The sequence below is a fragment of the Vigna unguiculata genome, chromosome 6 (genome assembly GCF_004118075.2).
Source record: "Vigna unguiculata cultivar IT97K-499-35 chromosome 6, ASM411807v1, whole genome shotgun sequence".
NCBI lineage: Eukaryota > Viridiplantae > Streptophyta > Magnoliopsida > Fabales > Fabaceae > Vigna > Vigna unguiculata.
In genome coordinates this window covers 12,879,828-12,891,867 of record NC_040284.1, presented here as the reverse complement: position 1 = coordinate 12,891,867, position 12,040 = coordinate 12,879,828, and the positions used below count along the sequence as shown (strand labels likewise).

General features: G+C 31.0%; 1 non-coding gene across 1 annotated transcript; it reads left to right on the top strand.

The window, feature by feature from the left end:
• Positions 1–2,027: 2,027 nt before the first annotated feature.
• Positions 2,028–2,184, top strand: LOC114189375. Its single transcript, XR_003605677.1, has one exon. It is a non-coding gene; the product is annotated as a U1 spliceosomal RNA (small nuclear RNA).
• The last annotated feature ends 9,856 nt before the right edge of the window (positions 2,185–12,040 follow it).

Below are 12,040 nucleotides of genomic sequence, written 5' to 3'. Positions count from 1 at the left end.
AATTAATTTTGCAAGTTTAGTTAAAAGGGACCATCTTAGAAGAAACCTAAATCTAGTTTCGCATACCACTTCCTATGTAGTTTTTTTTTTGTAGTTTTTTTTTTTGTAGTTTTTCTTGATAAATTATGGTGACAACTCCATTCTTTTTTCAAAAGATGTCTTTCTCAATGTGTTTGCCATGGAAGTAGGACTTAGTTATGTAAATAATTTTTTCAACACTTGCCCATCTGGATAATATCTCATTTAAATTGCACCATTGTGACAAACATTTCCATTTAATATCACATGATCTAATTTATTCATAATCTCTTCATTTTCTTCCTTAATAAAGCAAGTGCAAATTATTTTATTATGTTTAAAAGTAAATAAAATATAAAATTTACCTAAAGCTATGCTTATGATTTACATCTACCAATAATACAAAATGTAAAGAAAACTATTTAATGTAAATAAAAAATAAAAATCACCTTAATTTTATCTTGTCTCTTAGTTTTGTGTTGGAAAAAAAGCTAATAGCTTCATTAATGGATGCATTACTTCTAAATAAAAGGGTAAGTAACATATGATTATCATAAGGACTAGGAATTATATTTGAGATTCAATGGTGGCAATTTACCATCATTAAATACAAAAAAAAAAATCCTTTAGTCCATAATCTTTTTAGCCTTCTATGGGCCAACAAACAACACCTTTATTATATACCTTCTTATTAATTAGTTCGTACACCTCACTGAAGTTCCATGAGTAGGAAACGATCTGCCAAACAATTCCATTTTTTCTGACATGATTTTCAAAATGTGCAAAACTAATATTTGTCTAAAATAAATGGTTAAATTACTCTTTTAGTCCTTGTATTTATCTAGTGTCACACCGGTCCTCCAATTTTTCGTTGTCTCAATTTGGTCCTTGTTTTTGTAAAAATGATTCAATTTGGTCCTTGCCGTTAATTTTGACCAAACGATGTTAAAGTCAACACTACGTGTCAGTTTCTGGTTTTTTTGAATTTTTGAATTTTTTGAATTTTTTTATTTTTTACACGTGTCACTTCACAATTGTGCCACATGTCAAAATGATTCAATTTGGTCCCTATATTTGTTTTTAGTTTCAATTTAGTCCCAATTTTTGTAAAAATGAAGCAATATTATCCCTCTTTAAATTGACACTCAATTTACTTTTTGTATAAATGTTATGATGATATTCTTACTAAAATTTACATTTTAATTTTATTATGGGACTAGATTGATACTAAAAACATATATAGGGACTAGATTGAATCATTTTGACACGTGGCATAACTGTGAAGTGACACGTGTAAAAAAAATTCAAAAATTCAAAAAAACCAGAAATTGACACTTGATGTTGACTTTAACACTATCTGGTCAAACTAACGGTAATGACTAAATTGAATCATTTTTTAGAAAATGACGACCAAACTAACATTACTTGACAAATAGAACGACCAAAAGAGTACTTGAACCAAAATAAATTGATGTGAAATAAGTGCTTAGAAAAGAAAAAGAAAATGCGGTTTTTTTCCCTTACCCTTGTTAAAGAATATTAATCCATGGCAAAGTTTTTCATGAATAAGGATAATGCAAGCATTTGAAAAATCGAACAAAAATAATAATGTATACAACATATTGGAGACAACCCATAGGACTAGCATGAGAATGAATTCCAATTATTACTACAGTAGTTTCAATGTATCAAAATATTTTACTAGGATTTGATTCATCTAGAGTGAGTAAATTGATATAAGCCATTTCAATCACTAATGAAAAATTTATGTATATGAATATGAATGCAATATCAACTATTAAGATTATTGATTTTACTCTCTAAGTTGAATGACTCATTTTAGAGGATCTAGATCCATTTTACCACAAATCTTGTCATAACAACTTTACGTCTATGAAACTAGTCACTACTAGTACCTTGCTTTTAGCCTCTCAAAATCTTATGATTTTTAAAAATATGTGAAACCATGCAAGCATCAATTTTCACATGCACTACCCGATGGGGCCAACATACTTACCTGGATAGGGTCTATGGTTGATCATGAAGGCCTGTGGCCTAAGGTAGACTTTCATTGCACTCTTGAGGTATGCTACCTTAAGGTCTGCCAAAATGGTAGAGGCTACACCATAATTTGTGGTAGTGGAGTTTGTGTTCGCGCAACTCCTTTATTGTAGCTCTACATTTTCTACAAAAGCTAAAGCAAATGATATTACTATGCACTTTAATTTACATTATAATGTCTAGATATTATCTATTATCTATTTCAAAAGAACTTTGGCCACAATGTATAGAGAAAATAAAATATGGTGTGTGAATTTCAAATAAATGTTCTATCTTCTAATCTATTAGAGTGAAATAAAAATATGCATTGGAATAAATGTATAATTAATTTACTACTAAGTCATGTCTTTTAATAACATTTGATTCATTTATTACTGATTTTATATATAGATTTTTGTTGACGTCTTAGTTTCAAGTTTATTGTATGTAAGTAATCAATATAGACAACATCATTAAAATTTAGGTTCAAGTTGAATAAATGTACACTTAACTTTTAAGTTAGTTACTGAAATAGTCATATCAATTTGTTTAACGGTATATACAAGAGCAAAAAGAACATTAATATATTTTTGGGATATATTCATAAGTTTGCACGACCCCTACATTTCATTCATAAGTTTTGTTTTGTTTGTGAAATTTAGGTTTATTCATATTTATCTATGATCTTAAGTGTTTTGTTGTTTTTGTAGTTCAGGTTTTCCCACAGTCTTTAAGTTCTTCTTTGTTTTAGTAGAAATCTTTGTTTGTGTTGGTTCAGTCTGTGTACATTGTTTTTATTTTGTTTTTGGTTGGTTATATGCTCTTCTAATTGGGATTCTTATGTTTCTGTAGTTGCCAATTATGTCATTTGGTAGTAATATCCTATTTAACTGTTCATATTTAAGGTTGAAGGTTAATTTATTATAGTATTCACATTGAGTTTTTATTTTTCACTTTTTTGTAGTTTCTATATTTTGTTAGGTAAATTTTGTTCATTTATTAAAATCCATAAACATTAAAACTTACAATCATATTGGATATGAGGATGTGCAAAATCTTTCTACAACGAAAAAAATCTATGCCAGACAAGTATTTAGAGAGAAGTGTCTTTAATCATGGAACAAAAAAGTTGAAGCTAGTCTAGTTTATGTTTCCTTTCGGTAAACCTTTGATGCTTTCACACTGCCATAGTGTAATCTAAAGTTTATCAGACTTTTTATTTCTAATCATTTATTGAGCTCTATTTTATGTTAAAATGCACAAACAACTTTTCAAAGGTAAAATTTCCTAAGATCACAACACGTTAATCATATTAGTTTTGACTCTCTCATTTTAGACACCAAATCATAATGTTAAGGACAAGTGTGAAGAAAACATTTCAACATAAAACCTTTTTTACATTATAATAATTGCAGTTTGTGGGTTCAACACATGAAATGCACAATGGTTGAGCAACAAATGATAAGTGATGTTGTGTCTTCCTCTAACTCGTCTAAAAGACAAAGATATGACGTTTTCTAAGATTTCGAGGTGAAGACACTCATAGGAACTTCTCTAGCCATCTTTATAAATCTTTAATGCAAAAGAAAGTTTTGTTAGATGATGCGGGTACCTCAGAAGAACTAGAAAAAGTGATAAAATATTATGATTTATTAGGAGTAGGAAGTAGAGTCATCGTTCCAACTACAAATAAACAAGTACTTAGCCAAATTGATGAAGTATATAAGGTTAAAGAATTAAGATCTCATCTCTGTAAGACCCGAGAAAATTAAATAATTAAATAAATAATTATTTAATATAAATTTCGGTAATGGAATCTTTATGAAATTTAATGTGGGGAGTTGTGATAGGGAACAATACTAGCTCAAGTGGTTGAGAGTACTTGGCTATTAGGAGAAGACTTGGGTTTGAGTCATGTGGATGTCATTTGTGTGTTAATTTGATTGTTTTATTATTTTAAATAGGCTTGACCATGGTGCGTGATAATATAACCTTAGTTGTATAAGAATTATCTTGAAACATGATTTGGTTGGTTGGTTGTGCATTCGCTCGGCAAGTGTGTGATTGTGTGTTCAAACCTTAACTTATGCAAAAATAGGTTTCTTTTTGCAAAAACTCTTTTTGGTCATGAAGGGAAATGTTCAGAAACCCTTGTCGTCATAGGGAGCTGGAAGGGCTAAGAAGACCTCCTGTTAATGGCATTTGATGGCCATTGCCATTAATGCCTCATAATAATAATTTTCGTTTTTATTATTAATTAAATTAAATTATGGTGGAAAATGGGAGGAAAAGAGAGGCCTTGAGAGAGTTAACTAGAGGAATGAATTTGGCATTGAGAAAAGAGAGTTTGGGCACCTAGTAGAGAGAGTATTGAGGGCTGGAATCAACTTTGGAGAGGAAACAAGGGCTAAGGAAAAAATGGGCTAAGAAATTTTAGGCGTTAATCTGTCGTGCTTTAATATGTTGTTAATTGATTGGATGTTGTATGTATTGTATGTGAATCGTTGGTCCTTGCCATTTTCTGGATTCTTTTCGTGTTTCTAGAAATTTTAAAAACCACCTTACTGCCTTGAAGGTCTGCCAAGCAAGCCATGTGTATTGTTGTTAGTTTCTGGGTTTCTGCCAGAAACTGCCTGGCGCTATGAACTAGCCGCCAAGCGACACAACTAGAGTAACCCAGTTTTTTAGGTTTTTACATGAAGCGCCTAGCAGCGATGAATACCCACCAAGCGGCGCAAGCAAGATTGGCTCGTTTTTAGTGTTTTGTGGTTTTTGGGTTATTTAGATCGAGGGAAAAAGGTTCTTAGCAACTGGATACATTGCGAACTGTCAAGAATTATTGAATTGTGTTGTGGTTCGAGGAATAGATTGAATCATTGTGAGTATGATCATAAGTGCATTTTAGGGTTTTGGGAAAATTGGGATTTTGATGTTCGGGGATTAATTGTAGTATGAATTGCACTAAAAAGTTGTTAGATATGATGTAGGTTGAGTATTTGTACAATTGTAGGCATGATTAGCTGTTGGGTTGTGAAACTGGACATGGGAATTGAGGGTTGTCATAGGTGCAAAGAAATTTTGGGTTTTACCTAGAATTCTATGCATCGCCTAGCGGACCTGGCTTGCCGCCAAGCACCAGCGTAGGGAAAAGTGGCACTACGTGTTGTGTTTGATGGAATTACATGGCTAAGTGTCGAGGTTTGATGATGGAATTATAAGAGGGTTGTTGGAAGGGTGATTGTAGTTATCCAGTGAGTAAGACTTGGAGTTCATAAATTTAGGTTTAACTTGTGATTAGGTTTGAAGGTGGATATGGTTTCAAATGGGAATGGTATGCGTGCATTATAAATGCATAGGCATAAGAGAAATATGGATCACGATTAAGTGTAGGATTTTCAGGCGATACCTGGAAATCTAGAGATTTTTGGAGCGTGTGGCGCCTGGTGGCAAAAGGCTTATGCTAAGCGGTCTACAACCAAACTTCGATTGGCAGCGCTTAGGCAGGGGACAACAGGTTGTTCCAATGGATTGGTGCGTGTTCTACAATGCTTTGGATGACACCTTAAGGATGAAGCTTACTAAGGCATTCCTTGAGTTGTGGCTCAAAATGGATGGTAAACACCTAGTGATCCCGAGTTGTGTCCTAGTAATATTGGAAAACCGGTGTGAGTATGCGAGTTGTGGCTCATATGGATGGGCTCCACTTGATTAGGAAAATCACGGGTTGTGGCCAGTGGGGTTGTAAATCTTGTGTTGAGAATACAAATTATGGTTCATATTGGGAACTCAACCTAGCGTTACGGATGGTGATCCGTAACAGGATAGTCCCGTAGTCTATCTACTAGTTTTGACTTGTAGAGGTGGAACCACGAGTTATGGCTTGTGGTAGCAAGGATTATCTTAAGGTCACCATCTGAGGATGTAGAGCGTGGATGAACATGGTAGTGACCATGTTTTATGGAATCGGGGTATGGAGGATTCCCGACCGAGTGTGTGTGTGTGCACTTTATTTTGGTTATGTATGTATTTATGTTGTTAGCTCACCTTATTTGCTTGTGTTTGGCGATGATCGTGTAATTCGTTACATGGGAGTAGATGACGTTACAGGTGGAGCTGGTGAGGTATAGCATCAAAGAGGGGCAACATGGGAGTTTTGTTTTATTGATTATATCTACTATTTTTTGAACAGGATTTATAACCAATATTTGGATATGTAAACTTTGAGTTAAAGTACAAATTTTGGATTTTAGCGGTTTCAATAAAATTGAAATTTTCTCGCGTTTTGGGAAAGAGTTTTTATTCAATGTGATATTATTACTATTATTATTTCTATTTTACTTAAATTAGTAATATCTGGCCAGGATATTACAATCTCTCTCTGAAAAAATGGGTTTAAACCCAAAAATGTTGGGTGAATAGGTCTTAATCTTTGTTTCAATATCTTTAATCTGAAATATTGAATTAAATGGTCACATTGTACATTGTATAACTAATTCAACTCCTCTTTGACCAATCTTCTTAACTTTTCTAACTTCCCATTGCACATCCAATGAATCTGTCTAGCTGTTTAGATGCTTCTCTAAGTTAGTTGCCACCTAGGATGGGTGATGTTGACTTTTCACAAGAGATTTCTTTGACAACTTTTCTTTATCGTTCAACCAACTTGTAGATCTCATCAAATCTTCAAATTTAAATCTCAAGCCTTCTGGAAAACATAATTAAAATTCATGTTATTCAAGTTTAAGAGAATTTAATCAAAGTTAGAATTAAGGAAACACTATGCTAGACTAGTCTTAGGAACTCAAAAACATACTAAACTAGAATATCACTCTAAAAACACCCTTTTGACTACATTTTTATTCAAAATAAGATTTTTAGAAGAAAATATTACGTGAAAAATAGTTATGCATGATTGTTATGCATGTATTCCTATATAAACTCGGTAACTCTTGTTTTCTGATATACAATAATATTCTTTCTCTTCTCTCATTAACCCTTGCTTCATCTCTTCTTCCCTTTCTCTTATTACCCTTTCAGAAAATACTAAAACACTCTAAAAACAGAAAATAAAGAAGACAAAACTCCCAAAAATAGTGCTCTAAAAGACAAAAAATGTGTCTAATATGACACTTAACACAATTACTTCCATTAAATAACTCAAATGGAAGATTAACTAGACGAGTGACATCAAAGTATGTCTTAGAAAAGTATCATAACTATTAGACAAATCGCGTTCAGATGATCAAATGGCGTGAAAAGTTAAATAAATCACCAAGTGACATAAAGATTAAGTCAAAGGTTGAAATTGATAACGAGTCAATTAAGAGAATATCAAATTATTTTATTAATATTGTCAAGCAAACACTCAAGGCTCAATGTTGATTGAATATATTATGATTGAAGATATATCTAAAGAATATCAAGGTGATTGAGTATTTGATTGAATATAAATATAAAGGAAAACCTCTTTGATTGAATATTATGAATACTATCATATGATTAAAAAGCAATCATGAGCAAATAAAATACTCTATAGATCAAAGAATGCAAGAGAATATCTATAAAATTAAAGCCATAATAGTATGAAGTTTAAAATTCAAGTTCATGAATGGATGAAAAGGAAAGAATTGATAATTCACAAGCAGCAATACACTTTGATTGATATATCAAGTACTTTCATATGGAGCAAGATGAAGATATTTGAAGATACAAAGCATATACTCAATTGAATATGCATCAACGGTCAAATGACACTAATTATAAATACTAAGAAGACACTAAAACACTCTAAAACCAGAAAATACTAAAACACTTTAAAAATAGAAAATAAAGAAGACAAAACTCCCAAAAAAAGTGCTCTAAAAGACAAAAAATGTGTCTAATATGACACTTTACACAATTACTTCCATTAGATGACTCAAATGGAAGATTAACTAGACGAGTGAAGTCAAAGTATGTCTTAGACAAGTATCATAACTATTAGAAAAAATCAAGTTCAGATGATCAAATGGCGCGAAAAGTTAAATAAATCACCAAGTGACACACAAAGCATATACTCAATTGAATATGCATCAACGGTCAAATGACACTAATTATAAATACTAAGACCAAGATAAAGAAGAAGAAAACAAGTGAGAAATATACTGAAAGAATTCTGAAATAAAGAACGAGTAAAATTGTTAAATATTCAAGAGAAATCAAAGTAAGATTACTATTAGCATTTTGTATTTTGTGGAGTGATATTGGGTTGAGTGTTAAACATTGTAATATCCTTCACATTGTGAAGTTTACCCTATGAGCGTGATTGTATTCTTCTGCATGAGATATCATTATTGTTTATTGTAAATGAAAGTTCTTGATCTCAATGAGAGATTGAGAAAGATACTTGGAGAGGTTAAACCCATTGTAACCTAGAGAGGTTTATACTAGTAATACTTGAAGAGGATGATACTCGTGAAAGTTAAGGGATTTGATTAGTGGAACTTTTTAAGCAAGTTGCTTAAAAGACTGGACGTAGCCTCAACGTGCGAGGTAAACTAGTATAAATCCTAAAGTGCATTCTTCTTTGCCTTAAAATTTTGGTTCACTTATATTATGTCTGCGCAAAATAATTGTAAAATGTTTACATGCTCTATTCATCACCCCTTTCTAGAGCCACCTTGCACTAACAAAGATCACCCTTGCTCTTTATATTTTGAAAAAACAAGTTTTATCCAATGACCAGAGCACTCACCGAGAGAGTCTGCATAATCAGTAGATGAAGAGCTCATATATTGGATCACAAAGAGGCTATTCAAGAATTTTATCCATTCCTCATGTTAAAATACCTACCTTTTAGTTCAAAAACACCTAAAATGACACCACTTATCTAATTGATATATCAAACTCACAAATACCATATTACAAACCAAAACTTCACATGAATTTCAACATTTATAATAGTCATATTATACCAATTAAATTATCAAAGCTACTCTACTCTAATTAATACAACAAATTACAGCCTCAATGCCTTAATTAAAAATTTAAGTATTATTATAATATATTAGCTTTCATTACCTTGTTAGTAAATTCCTAACACTATTAATGCTCCACATAACACAATTCTCACAAGTAACTTTAACTATGCAAAGAAAACACACATAAATGATCTGAACATACCCTTATGACCATAAAAAAATAGAGATTTAGTTTAGGGTATTGGGGGTCACATGAAAACCTTATAGAGGCCACATGCAAATAGAACATAACTGACTCAAGAAAAAAAAGGAGAAAATGACTGTAATCACACTTTTGAATTAACAAATGTGTTGCCCTCTACACTAGGAGTCTATAGGTGGGTGCAAATCTTCAAAGGGATGAAAGACGAGGTCGAAATTTTACAAAGATTGCAAAGAAAGATTTAGAGTAAATGTTTTAGACAAATGATGGTTTTATATAAGAAAACTCGATTAATAAAAAATTATATTGATAGCTTAACTTTTTAATACTACAAAAATAAAAGTTTCATCTACAAAATCATTTCTACTCTTAAACTATTTTCTACATCAATAAATTTGCTCAAGAGAAAAAAGAACATTTTTTATTTTTTAGATACTCTCATTATTTTTAAATATTTAACTAATAATATCACTTTTTATCTTTTATTTTTATCACATTATATTATCTATAATACATATATTCCTCTCCTATTATTCATTTACTTTTTTTTTGGTCTATATGTTATCTTATTACTGTTTCAATATTACAATAGTTTTATCTTTAAGAAGAAAAGGAGCATGCAATTTTTTTCACTTACCCTTGTTAAAGAATATTTATCCTTGACAAAGTTTTCCGTGAATCAAGGATAATTCATGCATTTGTCAACTATCAACAATAACATCAAAAGGACTTTTGCACATATCTCACAAAAGTTATAATGTATACAACATATTGGAGACAACTCGTATTAATATCATGATAATCAATTCCACTTATTACTACATCAATTTTAGTGTATCAAAATATTTTACTAGAATTTGATTCATCTACAATGAGTAAAATAAAATAAATCATCTCAATCACAGATGAGAAATGTATGCATATGTATGCCCTATCAATTATTAAGTTTACTAATTTTACTCTCTAAGTTGAATGATTCATTTTTTAGATCTAGATCCATTTTACTCTAACTAGAAAGCAAGAAATTTTTTTGAAGATAACATATTTCCTTTACAAACATGTATACTCTCCACTTGTACCAACTTGACCATTGTCTTATACATATGTTACTTTGCACGAGTATAAAGCTCCTTCGATTTTTATAAAGAATTACAATTACAGCCAAAATACATCAAGAAATTGTTATTGCCAAAAAACTAATAAATGTTGAGTTGGTGAGAAATAACAAGTGAATACTACGTTATTCATAAGATGTAGGAGGAAACAAGGTTATATAATTACACACTTGTATACTCTCCACCTGTACCAATTGACAATTTTCTTATACATATGTTACTTTGCATGAATACAAAGCTCCTTTGATTTTTATAAATAATTACAATTACAACCAAAATACATCAAGACATTGTTATTGCCAAAAAAAAAAATGAATGCCGAGTTGGTGAAAATAACAAGTGAATACTACATTATTCATAAGATGTAGGAGGAAACAAGGTATTTTGATGCTTGCATGGTTTCACAAATTTTTGAAAATCATAAGGTTTTGGGAGGCTAAAACCAAGGTACTAGTAGTGACTAGTTTCATAGACGTAAAGTTCTTGTGACGAGAATTGTGGTATCTTCAGAACTTTTGCTTTCTACTTGTAGAAAAATGGATCTAGATCCTCTAAAATGATCCATTCAACTTAGAGAGTAAAATCAATAATGTTAATAGTTGATACTGCATTCATATTCATATACATAAATTTCTCATTAGTGATTGAAATGGCTTATACCATTTTACTCACTTTAGATGAATTAGATCCTAGTAAAATATTTTGATACATTGAAACTAATGTAGTAATAAGTGGAATTCATTCTCATTCTAGTCCCATGGGTTATCTCCAATGTGTTGTATACATTATTATTTTTGTTAGATTTGTCAAATGCATGCATTATCCTTATTCATGAAAAAGTTTTTGGAAGATCGTTTCCTACTCATGGAACTTCAGTTAGGTTTAAAAACTAATTAATAAGAAGGTATATAACAAAAGTGTTGTTTGTTGCCCCATAGAAGGCTAAAAAGATTATGGACTAATGGGCTAAAAAGATTATAAATTGCCACCCTTGAATCTCAAATATAATTCCTAGTCCTTATGATAATCATGTTACTTACCCTTTTATTTAGAAGTAATGCATCCATTAATGAAGCTATTATACTTTTTCCAATACAAAACTAAGAGACAAGATAAATTAAGGTGATTTTTATTTTTTATTTATATTAAATATTTTTCAAAATAATATAATTTTCCCTACCCACAATATATGAAATGGAGGTGCATATAGGGTAATCAAAGAAAAAAAAAACCATGACAGCTGTGGGATTTGAACCCACGCCCTTTCGGACTAGAGACCACTCGGCCAAACTGTCCTTTGTTATTGACAATTGGGCTTGTAAATTTTATATTTTATTTAGTTTTAAACATAACAAAATAATTTGCACTGACTTTATTAAGGAAGAAAATAAAGAGACTATGAATAAATTAGATTACATGATATTAAATGGGACAAGTTTTTCGCAATGGTGCAATTTAAGTGAGATATTATCCAAATTGGCAAGTTTTGAAAAAAATTATGTACATGACTGAGTCCTACTTGCATGGCATGACTTATAACTCCTCAAATTGAAGTTGTGTTTAGTCAAACATAACTCCTGTGTGTTGTCATCGTGTTCACGACAAGACACTGAGAAATATATCTTTTGAAAACAAGAATAGAGTTGTCACCATAATTTATCAAGAAAAACTACGAAAAAACTACATAAAAAGTGGAATCCGACAAT